Source organism: Podarcis liolepis, assembly GCF_965112155.1.
Source record: "Podarcis liolepis genome assembly, chromosome: 1".
NCBI lineage: Eukaryota > Metazoa > Chordata > Lepidosauria > Squamata > Lacertidae > Podarcis > Podarcis liolepis.
In genome coordinates this window covers 50216754-50237528 of record NC_139554.1, presented here as the reverse complement: position 1 = coordinate 50237528, position 20775 = coordinate 50216754, and the positions used below count along the sequence as shown (strand labels likewise).

Below are 20775 nucleotides of genomic sequence, written 5' to 3'. Positions count from 1 at the left end.
ACGGTACTTTCTTTTCATACTTCAGGAATATTTTCTCATTCACTCCATTGAAACCACATTACCCACAGTCATTAGTATTCTATTAATATTAATTATTCTGCAAATAAACAAGAATAAAGCCAGCTTTCAGTAGACCTCTGAGAAAGTGGATTCCAAAACAAGAAACCTTTCCAGGTCCTCGCTGTGTTCTCTATCTTCCCTGCCACCTTGTGTCCCAAGAAGACCTGCTTACAATACTAGCCAGGATGTGAGCACAAGTGACTGAGCAATAGCCACCAAGAGCTAATGACAAACTTTGTGGTGAGGAGCAGAGACTGTTCTGTATCAACTTCAATTATAAATAATCTTAGTTTAGATTTTACAACGTATTATTGAGACTTAATATAATATAATCAAACCAACAAAGGTACATTGCACGCAAAACAAATCAGACACCAATAACAAAGAAAACAAAAAGCAAGAAACATATCATCATTCAGTAAAGAAAAAAGCAAAGCAACAGGAAATACCTGTACCGCTTAGATTAAATTTTAAGATTTGCATTGCCGCCACCTGCTGTTAATCCATTGGGCCTTTAAGATGACACACAAAGAAACACTAGTACTCACACTTTTGGAGTGACCCAAAGTTCACTTCGAGGGCTGCAGCTATGGCACAGTAAAGCTTTTAAACACAGTATGCTTTTTGAAGAGGAGCTTGGTAAGCTAGTATTCAACAAAGGAGCTGTTGCTCTTGTGCTGAACAGCAGCAAGTAAATCCTATGAATGCACACTTGTGCAATGGGTGTTTTTCCTTGTCCAGGGGGCACTCCCTAAGGAAGAGTCACCTGGTTGAGAAAGCAGCCAGGAACGAGCATTTCCCGGCCTCTCCCTTGGAATCTATGCCTATTTCAAATGCCTGATCCAGTTTCAGAGAAGATTTAGCCAAGTGTTCCAGTCCCACAAGTGACACATCTTCCAAGCAGGAGATGACATTTATTTCCACACCAGAAACCTTGGCAAAACAGCGAGGCAGAGAAGAGTCAACCTAAGGGATTTCAGGACACTCAGCTTCTTAAATCTCCCAGCAGTTAATAACTGCATATGGAACCATATTGGATGTCTCCAATGTAAACAGACCAGTTTGCCAGATCAAAGACTCAACACTCCTCTGTGCTCCTGATAGTCGGTAATATGGGCCCAATATATTTCTGTACCTCAAAAATCTGTACTAGACTTTATATGCTTAGCCAGCCCGTCTCCAAAGCTATGACTTCGTAGATGTTTCTCTAACATTAAGCATATAATTTTCTTAGTTTCAGGATACTGTAATTCGTATTGCCAACAGATACCAATTTATTCAGAATGCAGTCCACAGCAGTTCTACAGACAACCATACATTTTATTTTGCCTTCAATCCAAGGGGGGAACAAGATAGATGTTGCTCAATTGAGAAATTAGAGCTCTCCAGCTTCCACCTTTCTTTCATTATCTCTGAAAGTGAACAAATGTGCCACATCTAACGGAAAAGACACCATTAATTCATTAATGCAGAAATAGGTGAGAGAATAAATCCTCAGCTTTCTCTAAGCACCTAAATAGTACCATTTTATAGCATATGTGCTCACAGCTAAATATTTGCTTGTTACCACCCTCATCAGCTGAAGGTGGGGTATTTTTAACTTTAATATGTAATGGTATCACTTCTCCTGACTCATCTCCAGATGAATCAGCTGTATTACAGTACTGCAGTACTTTCAAAGCATTTTGCCATTTGTGTCATGTACATTTCTAACCTCAATGTCAACTTACTTATGAAAGCCAGATCACTTCCAGCTCAATAAATTTAACCAATCTGCTCCCTCCCGTCTCTATGTTGTAGGAGGAGTGAGTTCATTCCCAAACCATCCCTCCAAGGACAGGATCCATTCATTTCTAGACAAGCCTCGAAGAGCTTGGCTGTCCTGCTTTCCTATTTGGCAGCTTACATCAGAGTCTGATAGTTTCCCCAATATTTAAACCGTTCTTGTTATAATGCAGCCTCCCCCAATCTGGTGCCTTCCAGATCTTTTTGACTACTGGGCACTGGGTTGGGGAAAAGCTACTGTAGCACAACAAACACAGTGAGGCTTTTCTCTAGTTGATAAATTGCAAATGATTCATACATTCTTCAACCTCTTCCTAAAACAACTGAACCAAAGACATAACTGGATAAATAGCAAAAGCTGCATGTATTCCTCATGTTTCCCTTAGAATTCCTGTTATTTGCCATGGCATTCTCATTGATTACAAGTGCTTTTATGAACAATGATGACACAATCTGTGTACTGTGCCCTAGCCAAGGAACAAGAGGAGCCAAGTAGAGCAGAAAAATTGTGCATTAACCAAAAAACAAAACACCAAACCAAGGGGCAAAATTTATAATTTTCAACCCATTGCACATGGATATTTCATTTTTAACATATTTACAGACTTAAAATAGTTTGTGGAACTATATTTAATGTGTTTTATTTACACTAGGAATCACTGGGGGGGGGGAGAATATATTGGCCACCAAGTCCTATTTACAGTTTGGAGAGTTTGATGACTTGTTTCACTGTGAAGATTCGTGGTTCTTTTCAGTGCAGAGGATTTTTTTTTTTTTTTACCTATTTCCGTAATGTAGAAATTGCTCTAGGTTTAGTAGCACTCAATATTTGCTTCAGGCATGTACCCAAGCAAGTTTCCCAGTCAGACTACCAGACAACTCTGTTTATTATTATTAACATACAGAACATACATTTTTACCCTTTAGTTGTGCCCGATGTACTCAGGGAACAACTGAATGTGTTCCAGCACTTCAAAGCACCAGCCAGGTGAACACTGCCTGATATAATAATCCCTATACAGTGGTACCTGGGGTTAAGTACTTAATTCATTCCGGAGGTCCGTTCTTAACCTGAAACTGTTCTTAATCTGAAGCACCACTTTAGCTAATGGAGCCTCCTGCTGCCGCTGCGCCACCGGAGCACGATTTCTGTTCTCATCTTGAAGCAAAGTTCTTAACCTGAGGTACTATTTCTGGGTTAGCGGAGTCTGTAACCTGAAGCGTTATGTAACCCAAGGTACCCACTGTATTTTGGAGGGGGGGGACTTCCAAGCTATTATATCAGAACAAAACTCTTTAAAAAAAAACTTTGTGAAGACAAAGATACATTTATTGGGATTCATTAATATGAAGGGGTGTAGCTATTATAAAATGGAGCAAAAGGAAAGGAAAGGGGGGGGTATTTACTCTAACTCCATTTTTCTGTTATTCGTTGTAATCAGTTCCTCTGCTTTGATGATGGAGAGATTCATTGTTCACACTTCTGCTGCTATTAACTAGTTTACTCAATTACTTCCTCCAAGAAGAAAATCCAAAACAACATGAAAGGCAAAGTTCAGAGCCATCCAGAAGTAGAACCCTAGAGACCAACAGCTGTACACCAGCCTATTCTGCAGAATTTAGAGGCCTCTTTGGTTGGGGAGGGGAAAAGCAGTACGGGGAGAGACATGCCTGGGAACAGCAGATAGAAGAGTTGAGTCGGGAGGGCCCACCATCCATGAAAAACCTGAAACTGACAAGCGGACAAATAGAAGAAGATACCTTCACCCCGGTATGGCTCCTCTTTATCACATACACAGCCCAACAAGACAACGACAAGAATCCATCAACAGCATACGAATCAATACGGCTAACCTGATTCAAAAAAACACCTACCCACCCCACTCACACATGAAAACAAAGTTCAACACAGCCAATCACAAACAAGGAACCACACCCGAGGCCAACCCCAACCTCTCTCACCAGCAAAGAAACAAAAGCGAATAGTAAAGAAAACCCGCACAAGCGACTCTGACACAAAACCCATCACACATACATTAAGAAAAATAGAAACACTGCCTCCCACCCCCACTCGCCTTTCCCCCCTCCACCCCCCTTCTTCCTAATGTAACCCTAATGTCTCAACAGATGAAACTGACCTATGGAAAATGTAACTTGAAAAAAGAGACATTGCGCATACCTTTGTAAACCAAGAAAACTTTAATAATTTTTTTTAAAAAAAGAAGAATAGATGTTACGATATTGATTCAAATTTATTGAAAGTGAAAGTACAGAATGGAGTTTAAAACCTATGAATTTAGATGTGCTCAGACATGTTACCAGAACGTTTTTATGAGCGTTGATTTACAAAAATTGGCATGATTCATAACAAATAGTTACGAATTTGCTGTGTTTTATTATTTTCCTTAATAAATGGTAAATTATGGAAAACAACAACCTTGATGACGACATTTTCCTCAGCATGGAAAGGAGACCAGATTTAACTGATTTATCAGCTCTCTCAACATTAAAAAAAATGTACCATTTAGTCCTCAAATAGAAACAACATTCGAAGGATGGTTAGTGCCAGTGGAATGGAAGTAACTACTCTGAAAATCCCAAGTACAGTACTTAGAGCTACATTCTAAAAAGTATAATGAGGGCTCTCTTTCAAAGCGGAGCCTCTGTGAGCCTCTGGAGGTGCCCTTCCAACTCACTGTACTTTCCCCCAATTAGGTCCTAAAACTTTTAACTTTCCAGCTGTGCAACATGGACATCTTTAAAAGACATCTGATGGCAGCCCTATTTAGGGAAGTTTTTAATATTTAATGCTGTATTGTTTTTAACACTCGATTGGAAGCCGCCCAGAGTGGCTGGGGAAACTCAGCCAGATGGGTGGGGTATGAATAATAAATAATAATAATAATAATCTCTGTATGTTTTATATCTGGATCTTCCTACTGATTGATGAGAAGTTGCCAGTAACAGCTTTTCACTCCTCTGCAGTCTATGCCTCTAACCACGTATGATGCCACTTTCTTCCTTATGATCTGTCCTGGGCTAGAGTGAGATGCCACCAACCAGATCTGCTTAGCCCATGCTTCATAGGGGAATTTTGCTTTAGAACAGCCTTTGCTGACTTCCAAATGTTTCGTGCTCTCCAGCTCCCATCAACCACAGCTGCTTTAAAGGTTCGGCACATCATAAAACCAGAGTCTGATCTAATAACGTTATCTATTTGCACTCTCATGCCAATCAGCAGAACCAAGGGGTTGTGGACCACTTCAAGCTGCATGTGGGATGTGCTTGCCTGACTCTTCCCCCATTTAAAACAAAAACAAAACCAACTTAAAAGTGACCATCTGAGAAAGTTAAGCTAGACAGTTTTTTCCAGACGTGCCAATTTATTTTTTTCACATATTGAAAAAAGACTGTTTGAAGCCATACAACAGCTCACAGAAACAAGATGACATTATAGCACAATTATGTTCCTCGCCACATTGCCAAAGCTTTAATGTTTAGGAATGCAGGATGCAACTGTGTTATTTCCCCCCAACAAGACACTGTTCCAATGTCCCTTTCAAAACAATGGGCATGAGGAACTAACTGTGGTACATCCCTGCTGGAAAAAAGGAAGTTAGCTGGCAATTCTTAAAACTGGTCCACTGCTGATTTCCACTTGGTTCCAGTAGTAATTGTGCCTGCGTAATGCACACAATACTGTGCAAAATAATGCTTCCTCCTCATTACTTTGTTTTATTACAAATATTTACATTATTTTTTAACAGAAGATAGTGTTATACGAAAAATAGAATCTTGGTGTGGGATGTATACTCTCTTCTTGGCCATGCAGCTTCTGCCACAATATTCTAGAGCTGCAAAACAAAGTTTGCACTATATGCATTAAATTGTCATCACTGTATTGACACTTTCTGAAAAGCGCTGAGCTCATGGGCTCAAGTGGAAGGATGTTGCTAGCATTAGCTGGGTTTACAACCCAAACCCTTTAGACTGATAGCTGGTTTCTGAGAATGTAATTACCTCCCTATAGGCACATTCCTCAGAATGTTTCTTCACCCAGTTAGTATTGCTGGCAAATTGTTTCTCTCCATACACCCTCGCACACCCTGCCCAGTTCTACATGGAGAATCATGATCTCACTCCAGAAGAAGAGCCCTAGTCTGCATTCTGTAAAATTAGAGTCTTTTAATCCCAGGTTTTCTGTTTCAGATACTATCTCCGCAGCCCTCTGTCAGACATATTATAAGCACAGGCGAGACTTATCAAGATGCTTCCAGTTTGGGATCACTAACTCTGTTGTCCACCACAACTAACTCCATTTAGATGTTGGCAAAAGCACACAGCAAATATACAGAGAGCAATTTCTGTATAAGGTTATACATAGCAGGTCATGTGATTTAGTAGAACCACCCATAGCCTTCAGCAATTGCCTTATCCAGGTGTAGACATCTGCTAAGGACTTCAGCCTAGAAAAACTAGTCATTTGAAGAAATCCTGAGCAGCAAAGAAGAAAACACACACTGATAAAGGGGAAAAGGCTGGGGATAAAAACAGAAACAACTTGAAAACACAGCTGTATGCTTTCCCTTAGATGTTTGCCATGCCACCTTGTACTGCAGATTACTTCCTACTCTTTATCAAGGTACATAGAAAGAACTCCTCCTCTAAGCTCAACAATGCCAATGTTGGGTTGCACTGTTGTTTCGCAGTCCCTACTCCCAAGCACAGGCAGTAAAAAGACAAGCTCACAAGAAGCGTGTGCAACAAAATGGGCAGGAGCATCATAGAAGAAATTAGTTTAGACTTTGAGCAAAGTCCACTTGAGAGTTAACCACTTTAAAAAGTTGATCAGGATGAGAGGAGACTAGACAAACTGCATACTATGCATTCCTCTAGAGCTGGTAATTCAACTGTTAAGATTCACCAATAAAACTTTTATTTTTTGTAGGATTCCAATTGTAGCCAAACAAGTACACTTAAACCTGAAGCAAAACCTGTTTAAACCAGGATCAATCAATGTTTAATTTTGAAATAGGTCATGGTGGCTACAATGCACATCAAAGCTGACGAAACCACTTCGAAACACCATCTTTATGTCCCTCGGTTTTCATTCAATCTTACCGGGGAGTGGAGAGAGGAAGGAGTGGGCATTGGCAAAAGGCTGTTTGATGCAATGGTTAAAGAAAAAGCAGCTACCATTGGGCTATAAACACTTGTGATTAAACAAAACATTTTCCACTATGGACTTCAGATATACAATATTGGGGGTCTGATATGTCAGGCTCTTCTGCTATAAACAGCTATATAAGTGACTTGTTATGACAGTGGACCTTCTTAAAAATCTAACATTAACCATATGATTGATTATTCAAGTCAAGCTTAGGGAAAATCCAAACACATCAGGAACTAAGGAAGAGATGCTCTGAAACCAGAGAACCAATGAGTGTGCAGACATGCCTTAGAACCAGTATCAGACATGCCGAGGCACACACTTTTACACTGTGCAAGGTTAAGAGCATACGCAATGAGCTTGATCTCTAGTCCAATGCTCAGCCCCACTATTAATTCACTGCTTGGCCTTAGTAAGAGCTTCTCTCTCAGCTTCATCTTTCTCACCCGTTTCTAATATGGGAGCAGAGTAATACTGGCCTGCCAGGTTTATTTTGAGGATTACCAAGGTAAACTGCTGGATGGGACAAACACTAAGTGGCCTGAAAAGTAGCAAATCCCATCAATTTCTACAGCCCTAGGTGATACACAACAAATCAGTTAAGGAGTTTAACCCTAGGCCATGGGTAGGCAAACTAAGGCCCAGGGGCCGGATCCGGCCCAATCGCCTTCTAAATCTGGCCCGCGGATCAGCGTGTTTTTACATGAGTAGACTGTGTGCTTTTATTTAAAATGCATCTCTGGGTTATTTGTGGGGCATAGAAATTCGTTCATTTTTCCCCCTCCAAAATATAGTCCAGCCCCCCACAAGGTCTGAGGGACAGTGGACCAGCCCCCTGCTGAAAAAGTTTGCTGACCCCTGCCCTAGGCTTATTATCTGCTAGAGGGCATCTGAAAACAGAAGATAGATATAGATAGATAGATGATAAGACAACCTTTCTTACATTCTCATTTTTGTGTGACCTTAAGATATTTACCAAGCCTATTCCCAGAATGGCTTTTTCATACCTTCTTCAGACAGAACTTGTCTTAACTTGTGATAAAGTTAGTTACGTAAAAGGTTACCAACCGATCAGAGCAGTTCATTTGCATCATCAAGGCACGTTACAGAAGCAACAGTGAACACTACAACATTGTAAATAAAAAGAAAAACACTTTTTAACTCAATCCCATATATTTTGTAGCATAGTTCTGATGTCAGTGATTTAAACCTACCCTATGCTAGTCCACTGATATGACAGCTCAGTACTAGCAAGCAGAAACTGGCCCTGTAATTGACTAGAAACTACTGTGTAGGAGGCATTGTGTGGTCAATACTGTGTTCAGCTACCTCTTTTGAAGACTGTGGATTATGCGAGGCAAGTGCTGACACAGATGACTAGAGAGAGATGTGGGGAGCTTGCCAGTATTCTGACCTCTCCCTTCTTTACACCACATATAGCAATCCATACCCATGTAATGTCAGTGTAAAGGTTAGAGAAGGGAAGGCCAACTTCTATAGTCTCAGGAGTCACTATACTCTCCAGATGGTGGGCTGGGGCCCGAAATTTATTTGGCCGGTTAGTCTGAACATTTTATCTTTTTTTTTTTTCTTTATAAGATTTTTATTGGTTTTACAAAATTTTTAAGAAAAACAAACACTAAAAATGACAAACATACACGTATAGTTTCAAACATATTTTCATAAACCTCTTTTCTTGGACTTCCCCATACCCCCCCTCCCTGCATCCCAATGTCCATAATTCAACTAGCAACTCCCAATTGTTACTTTCCAATCTCTGTCATCTTAGTCCTCTTTTAAATTCTAACCTTATATCCCTGTACCCCTTTGTTTCTGAAAACCACAACATTTTAGCATTCATTAAGTTTATAGTAGTCCTTAAGATAACTTTTAAATTTTCTCCATTCTTCTTCCACCGTCTCTTTTCGTTGGTCACGGATTCTGCCTGTCATCTCGGCCAATGTCATATAGTCCATCACTTTCATCTGCCATTCTTCCAGAGTGGGTAAATCTTGTGTCTTCCAATACTTTGCAATGAGTATTCTTGCTGCTGTTGTAGCGTACATGAAAAAAGTTCTATCCTTCTTTGTCACCAATTGGCCGACAATGCCCAAGAGAAAGGCCTCTGGTTTTTTAGAAAAGGTACATTTGAGTACCTTTTTCATTTCATTATAGATCATTTCCCAGAAGGCCTTAATCTTCGGGCATGTCCACCAAAGGTGGTAGAAGATACCTTCAGACTCTTTACACTTCCAACATTTGTTATCGGGCAAATGATAGATTTTTGCCAGCTTGACTGGGGTCATGTACCACCTATAAACCATTTTCATAATGTTTTCCTTTAAGGCATTACATGCCGTAAACTTAATGCCGGTGTTCCATAACCATTCCCAGTCAGCTGACATAATGTTATGTCCAACATCCTGTGCCCACTTAATCATAGCCGATTTAACTGTTTCATCCTGTGTATTCCATTTCAGCAACAAGTTATACATTCTAGATAAATTCTTAGTGTTGGGTTCTAACAGTTCAGTTTCTAATTTTGATTTTTCCACCTGGAAACCGATTTTCCTGTCCTGTTTGAAAAATTCCACTAGTCTGAACATTTTATCAGTACAGTCATACCTCGGGTTGAAGCAGCTTCGGGATAAGTATTTTCGGGTTGCGCGCTGCGGCGACCCGGAAGTAACGGAGCGTGTTACTTCCAGGTTTCGCAGCTCGCGAATGCGCAGATGGTCAAAATGACATCACGCGCATGCACAGAAGCAGCAAGTCGCGACCCGCGCAGGCGCAGGTTGCATTCGCTCCTGGATGCGAACAGGGCTCCGGAACGGATCCTGTTCGCATCCAGAGGTACCACTGCATTCAGGTCCTGCAACATAGTTGGCATCATCTAACAGTAAGGGCTCCAAAGTCATAGCGCACATGGCAGAGAACTGCATCTCTCTTTAGCTTTTGTATTTATAGCAGTATGACATCTTGCAACTTTTGAAAACTGTTTCCTTTTCAAAAGGAAAACTTTAGAAAATATGTTACTATTATCATGATTGAAATTTAATAGGGGCCTGAAAAAAAGTTAATTTCAGGACTGGAGGTCACTCACAGGTCACCAGCTGGCCATCCTTGTTTTACAGCAGCGATGGGGAACCTGTGGCCCACAGCTCCCACCAGCCAGCATGGCCCATGGTCAGGCATGTTGGGGGATGGAGTCCAATATCATCAGGAGGACCACAGAGTGCTCATCTTGGTTTTAAAGGAAGCACAGCCAATTGAGAAGCAAACTTCTCAACCGTATAAGCAACAAGCATATCTGTTCCAGTTCAGTCTAAATTTGAAATTCTTTATTTTCTGTCCCCCCAAAAAGAAATTAAAAGTATTTCACAGAATATCCAGTCTCAGGATCTGGAATCCCGCAATACAGCATCTCAATAATACCTTTCTTTGGAAAACAGAATAGGTTTTTTAAGTGATAATCTACGAAGCTCAACCCATACAACGTATAACTGAGAATGCAGTTTAAGAATCAAACAGAAGAATGAAAATCCTGTATAGCTTCACTAGTCACCTCATTCAACTCAACATTTTGCTCTTGAATGAAGCAGCTACTATGTCTAGTTATTTATACCATTGTAAATATACCTACAGAAAATTGTTACGGATTTTCAAACATTAAAGGTTAGCAGAAGGCAATAAGAACATCAGTATGAGCAATTCAACTGAGTTCCATAGGACAGACCACTGTTTTTAGCTTTCCCATATAGTTATAGCAAGGCCTTCACCTTTAAGGTGGATTTTACTGAAGCCTCTATAAAGCTTTGTAAACAAAGTAGTAGCTGCTGCCCTAAGACATCTTTGCTGTTCTGTATGGTTCCCAATAGCTGACTTTGTATTTCAGCTTTTACCCAACTGATACATATCCATCTCAACAGAAGACATATACTAATACTGTACTATCATATTATGTTGCTAACATATTAATGCCAGATCCTGGTCAGAAAGAGCTTGAGTTTTCTTGCCTTCCAACATCCATCTCTGTCTAAATGCAGAAATGTTTTTGTTATGCAGGAAGAATATTCTGTGTTGTATGAACAAACTCAGCATGGAGAATACTAGGCAGGCTACCTCTAGAGTTCATCAGGAAGTTGGAAGTAATGCAATTAGTGCCTTGGGCATGTTTAGTTCAAGTCTAGAAGAATGTTGTTTTAATGACAGGCAGCACCGATCAGTTCAGTTTTATTTAAAGCACCCAAAAGTTTTTTTTAATGGAAAAAAAAGTCAAGGCAGATTTGCAGAATGAGGCTAGCGCCTTGGTTCATCTAACACTACATGTTTAGCCTGGAGCATCTGAGGTACAATTCACAAGCGAAGCAGCACCCCACAAATGGACCATAATCCCCAGCTATCCTGTTAAAAAATAAAGCACTTGTTTAGTCAGGTTTGCTCCCATATTTCAGTGTTTGCAAGCAATGAATGAAATAACAGTGACTGATATTCAAAGAAGCAGAGCTACTCAGTTCAACAAAGAGAAGTCTGGAGAAGGAACTTCCTTTTTTGGTCTTTCCTGGTAGAGAAGTGACTGCTGTCCCACATTATTATCATTCAGGATTTTTGTGTGGCTGTGAACAGGCACTAATATGTCTACTAAAAACAAAAATGTAACAACAGAGTTCATGATCTTTCAACTCTTACCTCATACCAAAGAAAAGTGATGCCACAAGTTTGCAATGTGTTGTGGGAAAAGAGTATCATTATTATACCTATATAATAATGTGGAAATATGGCTGAGAGAGCATGGGCTACGCTAGCTTGCCAAATGTGTCCCTGTAGAATAGTCCAGTGTCATCACCCTACCATGCTGAATGTGTGGGATTTTTTTTGTAGGCAGTAGTGGCCAGGATTTGATTGATTTCATTTATTATTTTTCTATGCCACATTTCATTCAAATGAATTGCAAAGGGGCTTACAAATGATAAATAGCACTAACAAAATAAAACAATAGAGCATCACAAACACAGCACAAATCGTATAAAATAATTGGGTGGCAGTAAGGCAGAGAACCCACCCTCCTGTCACTAGCATTCCAACAGCTTCCCTGGGCAGCTTCCCTTGCCCATTTCCCCTCCTCACTCACTGAAGCCAAAAGCCACCATTCCAAATGGGCAATAGAGCATTCCATTCAGCAGGAATGGATAAGGTAAGCTTATCTTCTCCAGCGAGAAAAGGTCTTTTAGGAAAGGAGTTCAGTAGCGAGAGGAGGAATGCCATAAGGAAACACGTTTACAATGCTAAAGCAGAACAGATTTACAATATTGTACTTCAACAGGATAGATTAGTCACAGTTTCCTTCAAATATATTAATCAGTACAGGCCACACGTACGTTTCTCACTATTGACACACAGATCAAGCAGTTGATTACTTTCGTACTTGGATACTCAGTGCACAAAGTATGTGCACAGCACAAGCTATGAAATGCACACACATACACAATATGGCACTTTGGTCTAGAAGATGTCCCGGTTGTGGGATGACAACCCCCCACAAGGGGCATATTGGAGCATCAGGAAGCTCCTTGTTGGGGGTCACCTCTCTTTACATAGGGTGTTTTTGGGGTAGGTGTTTTTCCTCCTCCTACATTACTATTCTGTGCTGTTGTTTTGTTCACTTTGTCATTGGCTAGTTTGTTGTTTTATATTCTGGTTTTAATATATATTTGTCCCTGTTTTAATTGTGTTATTTTTGTAACTCACCCTGGGACCATTCAGTGAAGAGCAGGGCACAAATAATAAACAAATACATGCATAGTAACTTGCAAAAGATAATGCCTCTTTAGCTTAAACCTTGTGAACTCATCACTACACATATATGCTCCATTCCTAAATGCCGCTATACATGTTATGACTTCTTTTTGAGCTTCTAGGGCTTCCATGGTCTCCCAGGTCAGGAACTGACCCATTTGCTATACAAGGCAGTGAAACGTGCCCTCCGCCAGGATGTTTTTCTTCAGCTAATCAAACTATGTTTCAAGCTGGCATATGAAGATAAAGGAATTCAACCCTTATTTCAATTAAACCTGGTAAATGGGCCTAAAATGTTAGGTCCCCTGACAGGAGGGCAAGAGGAGAGATCTGCTTTAGGATGGTGTATTCAGCCTGCTTTAAAGATTTACAGATCTGCTGGGGTGATGCTAAGTGATAAAACCAGTGGTTGGCGTCTGTTTGAGCACGAGGCCCCAAACAGGCAAAGTTTTAAGATATCAGTTACTTGATTACATATGCTAACAGTGCAAAGAAGCACCAAAGACTGACCTAGAACTGAGTACCACAGTTTATCATGCCAAAAGCTACCTTGTACCTCTGGAAATAGCCTAGTATAGTTGTCACATTTTCCCTTATTCCAGTTGTTTCCAGGATGAGTTTATTACATCAATTTATATCGAACAAGTATTGCAGTTAAGGTGTAAGGAACAGAGACAAACTACTAGTTAACTTTGCAGCGTCTTACAATCCACAAAGTTTTTGCGCCTATTCTAGTTTCCCCCATACACCGGGTTTAGGGCAAGCAGCAACATGGTTCTGCAGAGAGTAGAAGTCAGGCTGGTGGAAACAGAGGAGCAATCTTATACCTCACAGTACCTGGGGTCCTACACCTAGCAGACATCAAAGTGGTTTGAGAAGAAGCAAGGCTCATGTGTTTGGCATGCTGAAGGGATTATTTTGTATGAAGAAGACTATTTCAAAAAATAAAATAGCCAAAACTGATGGCAGACTGACAATTATGGTACATTTCACACATTTCAACTTCCTACCTGGTGACTATGTGTGACAACTTAAGCAGCCCTTAAGTTTCTTCAACAGCCAGAACTGTCAGAAGACCCAGGGGCAAAACAAACCTCCCCTGAGCCACAATGCATCTAACTCTGTAATGCAGTAGCAGAAATTCCATTCTTGCTCCACCTAGCAATCGGCTCACACCTAGAAGCAGTTCTATCCAGCATTTGTTTAACGCTCTGCTTCATAATTGCAAATCCTCTTAATGTTATTCAAGGTAAAGTTTAGTGGAATGAACATACGCCTTTTAAAGCAAGGTTTTAACTCTTTAATACTATCGGAGGCATTTGAGAATTATATTAATAACCATCGGTAAAAACCTCACACATTTCCATGCAAATAGGTTCATGGCTGACTTTACTGTCCCTGGTATTTGTGATTTTTGGAAGCCATCTGCTGTATGAGAAATCCAGAAGGGCACATTTGAAGCTGCATGTGGCTATCTCCCTCCTCCTTTTGACCAGCCCTTCAAATAAATAGATTGTGTTAAGTGCAACAAGTAGGGAAAATTTAGCTGGCACAGAAAGCTGTTATACTGGTTCACAGTTTGTACAGCTTGCAAAGCTCCTCTGACATTTCCTTTGAGGAGCTTCTGACCTCTTCCATGACCAAGAAAGGACAAACCACAGATGGTCTTTTCTCTCTTGCTACAACAGAAATCCAGTATTAAGTTCCCTGTACAAGAATATCAGCACAGCATATTAGCTTCTTTCCTTCATGGACAAAATAATACCCAAAATAAAAATAAAAATATCTGTGGAGCCAGGTAACAAGATCACACAGGTTCAGAGAGCAACCCCTGGTGTCTGCATGTCCATACCTCAGTCGTCAACAAAATGCCACTCAACCGTACAGAGATAATATCCTCAGCATCTACAAGGGGACCTTCCCTTCCACTTTTTCCTCCCAGCACAAAACTGCAGTAATACTGCAGCTGTTTGCATCTCACCTTCTGCTGGCAAGGTTTGCTACTTCCATTTTAATTCTGTAGTGTACAAGCTATACAGCTTGAAACTGTCCCACCCCTTCTTTCCAGTCCGAATTCCCAAAGCTTTAAATACTAAATTAGTTTAAAAATCCTATCTATATATTACAAACAACTAAATTTTAGACTACAGTATAAGCTAGCCAATAATATAATATAAATGGCTCTACTCAGAGTATGACTTAGTTTGATATCACCAATTGTGTAGTATACTCTTATTTGGCACCCCACTTTTTAAACAAATCAATTCCGATCGGCCCAGAACTGTAATATTCAGTCATCTCCTGCAGGAGGAAATTTCATTTTGGTGGCTAAGCAGAAGCGTTTTTACCCAGCCCTTCAAACATCAAGTTGTAGATGGCGGAGGGGGGAATGATAAGTGTGGAGGGAAGGATCCTAGTGGCTTTTACTCTCTTTGGCAGCCCCTCTTGCTAAACTCCCCTGCAAGGCCTGTGGCTTCCAGTTTCATTGTGGGAAGCAGCTCGCACCAGATCCTCCTTCACAAAGGAGTTCTGTCATCTTATCTCCCGCGCCCGAGCCCAGTTCCGCACCAATCAGACGAGGGTGCTCGCTAGCAGAGGGGTTCCCACCCGAAAGTTATCGGCCTTGGCGATGACAGGAAAGGGGGTGGGGAGGAGGGAGAGGACCACAAGTATGAAACAAACCTGTTCAGAACGCTGCCAAATCCTTAGTTCCTAATGTTTAAAACTGAAGAAGTTGGCGAGCGCGTCTGTCCCTCCCACCCGTTATAAGAAACCCATGTCTCCCCGCCCCCCATTCCCACTCTCCTTCATCGGAGAGATCTTGGAAGTGGGTGCGGCGGCGGCAGTTTTGCCCCGGACAGAGGCTACGACCTACCTGCCCCCGCGCAATCCAGCGGAAAGAATGTCCGCAGAGAGCAACGTGGGAGACCCGGAGCGCGCTCGCGCCCCGCCGCCTCCGCACGCGCAGCAGCCCTGACTAGGGGAGAGGAGGAGGAGGGGAGCGAGGACGACGACGGTGGAAAGAGGGCGAGAGCAGCCCCGGGCGCCCGCCAGCCGTCCGGAGAGGAAAATAAAGACGACTCAGTTATCCTTCCCCCCCCCCTCCCTCGAGAGTCGCTGCTGCGTTACCTTCTCGAAGCTGCCGCAGCTGCTGCCTCGAGGAGGACAATCGCTCTCTGTCTGGCGAGGCGAAAGGGCTCGGAGCGCCTTTTCCACGACGCAGAGCAGGAGGTCGAGCGCAGCAAAAAAGGGAACAGGGATCCTGTGGCTCCTTGCTCGGGAACAGCTCCAAGAAAGGAACTTACCTCCTCGGTCCCACCCTCCCAAAACGGGGGGGGGGACCCAAAAAGAATCTCCCTTTCTTTTCCCTGCTAGAAGAATGGGCTCTTGTTGGAGACGCTGCGAGTAGTCCAGCCCCCGAGCAGAGCCCACAGGGAGAGGAGGTTACTAGGAGACTTACCTCTCCAAGTTGCTGCTCCGGAGACTCACGCTCGGAGAGGAGTCCTGAGGCTCGCCGGGATCAACTAGCGAAGCGTCCGAGGGGGGAAAGGCTGGGCACGTTCCTCGCCAAGCCCACCCTGCCTGGATCAATCCGCCTCTCGCTCCTCTCCCGCGGCGCAAACTCTCGCTCTCGTTCGCTCCGTCGCCCCTCCCCCTATTTCAAGCGGCCGGGCGGACAGCGAAGCGTTTGGGGAGGGGGAGGCCGGCCCGCCTCCCGGGCGGTAGGCGGACCCAGGCAGCCCCCCGGAGACCTCCGAAGGGGAGCGCTGCGCGACTCCCGCGCAAAGAGGCCTGGGCTGCGGGCGGGCGAGCGAGGAGCGCGAGCTCGCTGGGCAAGAAAAAGAAGGCTCCCTCCACCCTCCTGCCTCGGGCCGAGAGGGAGGGAGCTTCTGATCCAATTATCCCGCTGTCGTCGTGGGGATGAAGGGAGGCCCTGCCCAGCAGCAACAGGAGAGGCTGAGCTGGCCGCATTTAAAGCGGCGGCGTGGGGGAATGGGGTGGTGATATTCGCATAACCGCAGCCGGGGCTCAGTTTCCGAAGGAGCCGGGTTTCAGTCGGGACAGGCGAGGGATAGTGGGAGCGCCTCTGCACATGTGGAGAGTGCGTGACTCTGGCGCAGCCCTCACACGAGCAGGGATTCCAACCGGTGCGGTGTGCAGGCCCTGTCGCTGCTCTTTCCTTTTAAGCCGCTGAGCACAGCTCAGGCTGAAGCAACAAGCAGGCACCGAGGAGGCTCCGGGGATATCGAGGCGGAGGGTTTTCTGCCATGGAGCAAAAAGGGAACAGACAGTCGCACTCGCAAAGCCTGTCGAAGGGCTGTGGGGCTCTTTCCCTGCCAAAAGAGGAGAAAGCAGTGATTCACCCGGGCGTCCTCCTTCCCAGATTGCTTTTTAGTGGTTTGCTGGGCTCGGCACTGCCGTGAGGAAACTCCTTCACGAGGCTGCTGGCGCTGCGCTCTTGGAACAGCCGACTCACCTTTTCTGCTGCCCCACTTCTCCCTTGGGCACAAACAGCCAGTTTGTTGGCTTCCAGGAACAGAGCACTGAGATGTTTGTCTGAAGAGAAACCAGAAGTCTTAAATAGGAAGCTGCCTTGTACCAACCCAGGCCATTAGCCTTTCTACCCCAGTGCTGTTTACACAGACTGGCAGCAGCTCTCTGGGGTTTCCAGCTGGGATCTTCCCTCGCCTTCATCTTTTGCATGTGCTCTTATTACTGAGCTACAGCCCTTCCCCACTCACCCTTTCTGAAGGCCATGGTGTCTTCCTATGCTTAAAAAGATGCCTTATTGACAGTGCTTTTTTTAAAAAAAAATGTTTAGGGGTACTCTTATTTTCTTACTCATATTGAAATACTGCACCTCAATGAGGCCAAAACTAGATTCACAAAATATTTAGGGGCATGTGTACCCCTGCATACCCCCCAGGAAAAAAGCACTGCTTATTGATGCAGTAAAAGACATGTTCTTATTGCCAAGTTTCTCCTTTCCCTCATCCCCTAATTTGGTTCCGGGTTTTTTGTTTTGTTTTTAAACAACCCTTTTTCTCTTCCTCTTCTCTCATTTTAACACTCCACCTCCAGTTTTCAGTTCCTACCTTTTACAGCCCTTTGGGATCCTTGAAAAGTGGAGCTGCGTTCTCCACCTCCCTTAAACCAGTTTAGCTATGACTCAACATTTGAGACAAGGTTTTGCATTACGTGCATGGGAACATTTTCCTTTTCCAGTCTACTTTCTGTTTATGCTAGCCCTAACAATCTAGAACTTCCGTTATTGCAGAGGGTATAGGTTTGGATTTATTACTATTGTTTTGTTAGGTGGAAGAAGGCTACTGCCCACATAGAGTCTCAGTTTCTAAAATAAAACTTGCCAGAACTAATTTCTATCTGGAGCTTACACCCTGGACAATTTTTTCCTAATCACATATGGGTGAGAACCATTGGTTGGTTACATGGTGATAAGCGAAAAGACTTTGCACACACATTGCATCAGGAAAACAAGCCGCTGAACATTGATGGCAACTGGAACTTCCCTGCAGTATGTTATAGGTATTACACATTTTGGAACATAGATGCTAAGTTTTCAGAATGGAAAAATACAACTTCAGTCATATAGCCCAGTCCTAAACATGATTACTCTGAAACAAATTCTATTGAACTCAGTAGGATGTAATCCTAAATGCATATCACTGTCACCTAAAATGTAACTTGTGCAGCAGCCTTTAAAGTCACCACACTTAGTTTATGTTGCTCCATCTCTTCCAGAAAAACAACAAATAATAACTCAGACTCCAGATAACTGACTCAGACAAAGGCTAGTGGCCCCCATTAAGGTATCTCTCTGTTTAGATCTCATTAAAATACCTCATTACAGTCGTACCTCCACTCCCGAACAATCGAAAACCAGAAGTGAGTGTTCCGGTTTTCTAATGTTCTTTCAGAAGCTGAACATCCAACAGGGTTTCTGCAACTTCCAATTGGTTGCAGGAGGTTCCTGCAACCATTCGGAAGCCGCGCTTTGGAAGTCGAATGTTTCAGAAGTTGAACGGACTTTGGGAGCAGATTCTTTTCGACTTCCGAGGTACAACTGGAATCTGATCAAGATTAGGTCTCAGACTTGTAGTCCATACTCTTGAGTAAACTACATATTTAAAAACATTAATTTCAGCCTTGCTCTGGAGCAGGAGTGGTAACCTTTGACCCTCCAGCTCTTTCCGAACTAGAACTCTCATCGGCCCTAGCAAGCATGGCCAGGGATGATGGAAATTGATAAAAATCCTTTGTCTTTTAAACCCCCTAAAACTAAATTCTGTTGATCTCTCACAATAGTCCATGCAGTATGCTGACAGTAGTGGATTTTTTACCTTCATTTCCTTGGAAAGAGATTCTGCTGTGACAGACTTATATGCAAACTTTGTCCTTATAATTACTTTGACAACACTATTACAGGACCTAATAATGCCACCCACAACATGCAGGGTTCATTCACATGCTCATCTTCCAATGTGATTTACTGCATCACCAGCCAGTGATGTCCTTGGGCATTCAACATAGGACAAACAGGCCAGTCTCTATGTAGCCATGGAACAAATGAAGTTCAAAGGGAGACTTGCTGAATTACAATAGATCAAGAATTTCAATGCTATCACTTGTGGATTGAACCAAGCCAAAGGATTTTTAGCACATTATATGTATTAATTGGCTTGCCAATGCTAGGATGTCTGTGCCATCAAGAATTGTTTTGTGAATTATTGCTGTTAAGTATGTAATTTTCAATGTCTGTACTTTTCTGCATTTCATTTCCCTCTGACCTCACTTTTTACAATACCCTCCCCCCCAAAAGAGTGTATATATACTTACAACTCAGAATAAAACTTCATGCATATGATGAAAATGGACTGTAGTGCACAAAGGCTTACGTCATAAGAAATGTGTTTGTCTTTAAGGTGCCAGAAGACATTTCACTGGTTTTTCCACAAAAGACAGGTAACATGGCCAGGTATCTGGGTGTTGTTGTTGTTGTTTTTGTTCTTTTCTAAACACATAACTCTCTTAATATTTAATGAGTCAGTTCAATTTTTCATCTTTCATAAATATTTACACTGAATCCTGAAGTTGAAACAAGGACACTTGAAATGGAACATACAAGGTGAGTCTTTTAAAAGAGGCCCCATGGAACATGTGTGCTCTGTATCCACGGGGCCTCTTTTAAAGGACTCACCCTGTACAACAAAATGTTGCCTTGTATCTGCAGACTGACAGGAATGCTTCCGTCCTTCCAGCCACTGCTGGAAGAGAAGACGTGTAATGCTGTTCAGAGCTTGCAGGAAGGGACAGAGAAAAAAAGAGAAAAGTCTTAAGACGCTATTCCCCCCCCCCCCACCTGCCTGCCTGAAACCTTTTCCCATGCTATTTATAATGCTCAGAGGTCTCAGGTTCAGCACTGACATCCAGCTCTGAACCTAAACACATTATTGATACATAAAGGTAAAGCTTCCAAAGAGTGTGAAAAGAAAATATTTCTTCCTTCCTGAAACTTCCCATACAGAATGTGGGTGGGCAGCTTTGAACTCCATGGAACACAGCCTCAGCTTCCTAATTCCTCTCTCCAGGATACTGTGCATCAGGACCAGGGAACATGCAGCTCTACAGATGCTGGACTCCCAACTTAATAATAATCCCTAACAATTGGTCATGCTACCTGGGACTGATAGGAGTTCCAACAATGTATAGAAGATCTCAGGCCAAATAAGTCTTCTTGGTCAATTTCCCTTCTCCCCCGTACCAAACTGACACCCTCAACAGTTGTTCTCAGTATTTTGTAAGGCCTAGGAACAGATTAGCACAGGTCCTTATCAGCCTGCTTGGTTATTTATTTATTTACACACTGTTATACTTCCGCATAGCTGGGCGAGTTTGCTTTGGATGTAGGATCCACTATCTTCTCTGTGGGTGGCATCCATTTG

General features: G+C 42.7%; 1 protein-coding gene across 15 annotated transcripts in view; it reads right to left on the bottom strand.

Annotated features, from left to right (window-relative positions):
• PACSIN3 (protein kinase C and casein kinase substrate in neurons 3) overlaps positions 1-17476 on the bottom strand; it is a 30087-nt gene extending 12611 nt beyond the window's left edge. For 2 of the 15 annotated variants that reach the window (XM_083460844.1, XM_083460834.1), the window contains exon 1: positions 15687-15785. The gene's annotated coding sequence lies outside the window, so the exon portion shown is untranslated. The other 13 variants (XM_083460829.1, XM_083460835.1, XM_083460842.1 and 10 more) reach the window with 12 other exon arrangements.
• Between the last annotated feature and the right edge of the window lie 3299 nt (positions 17477-20775).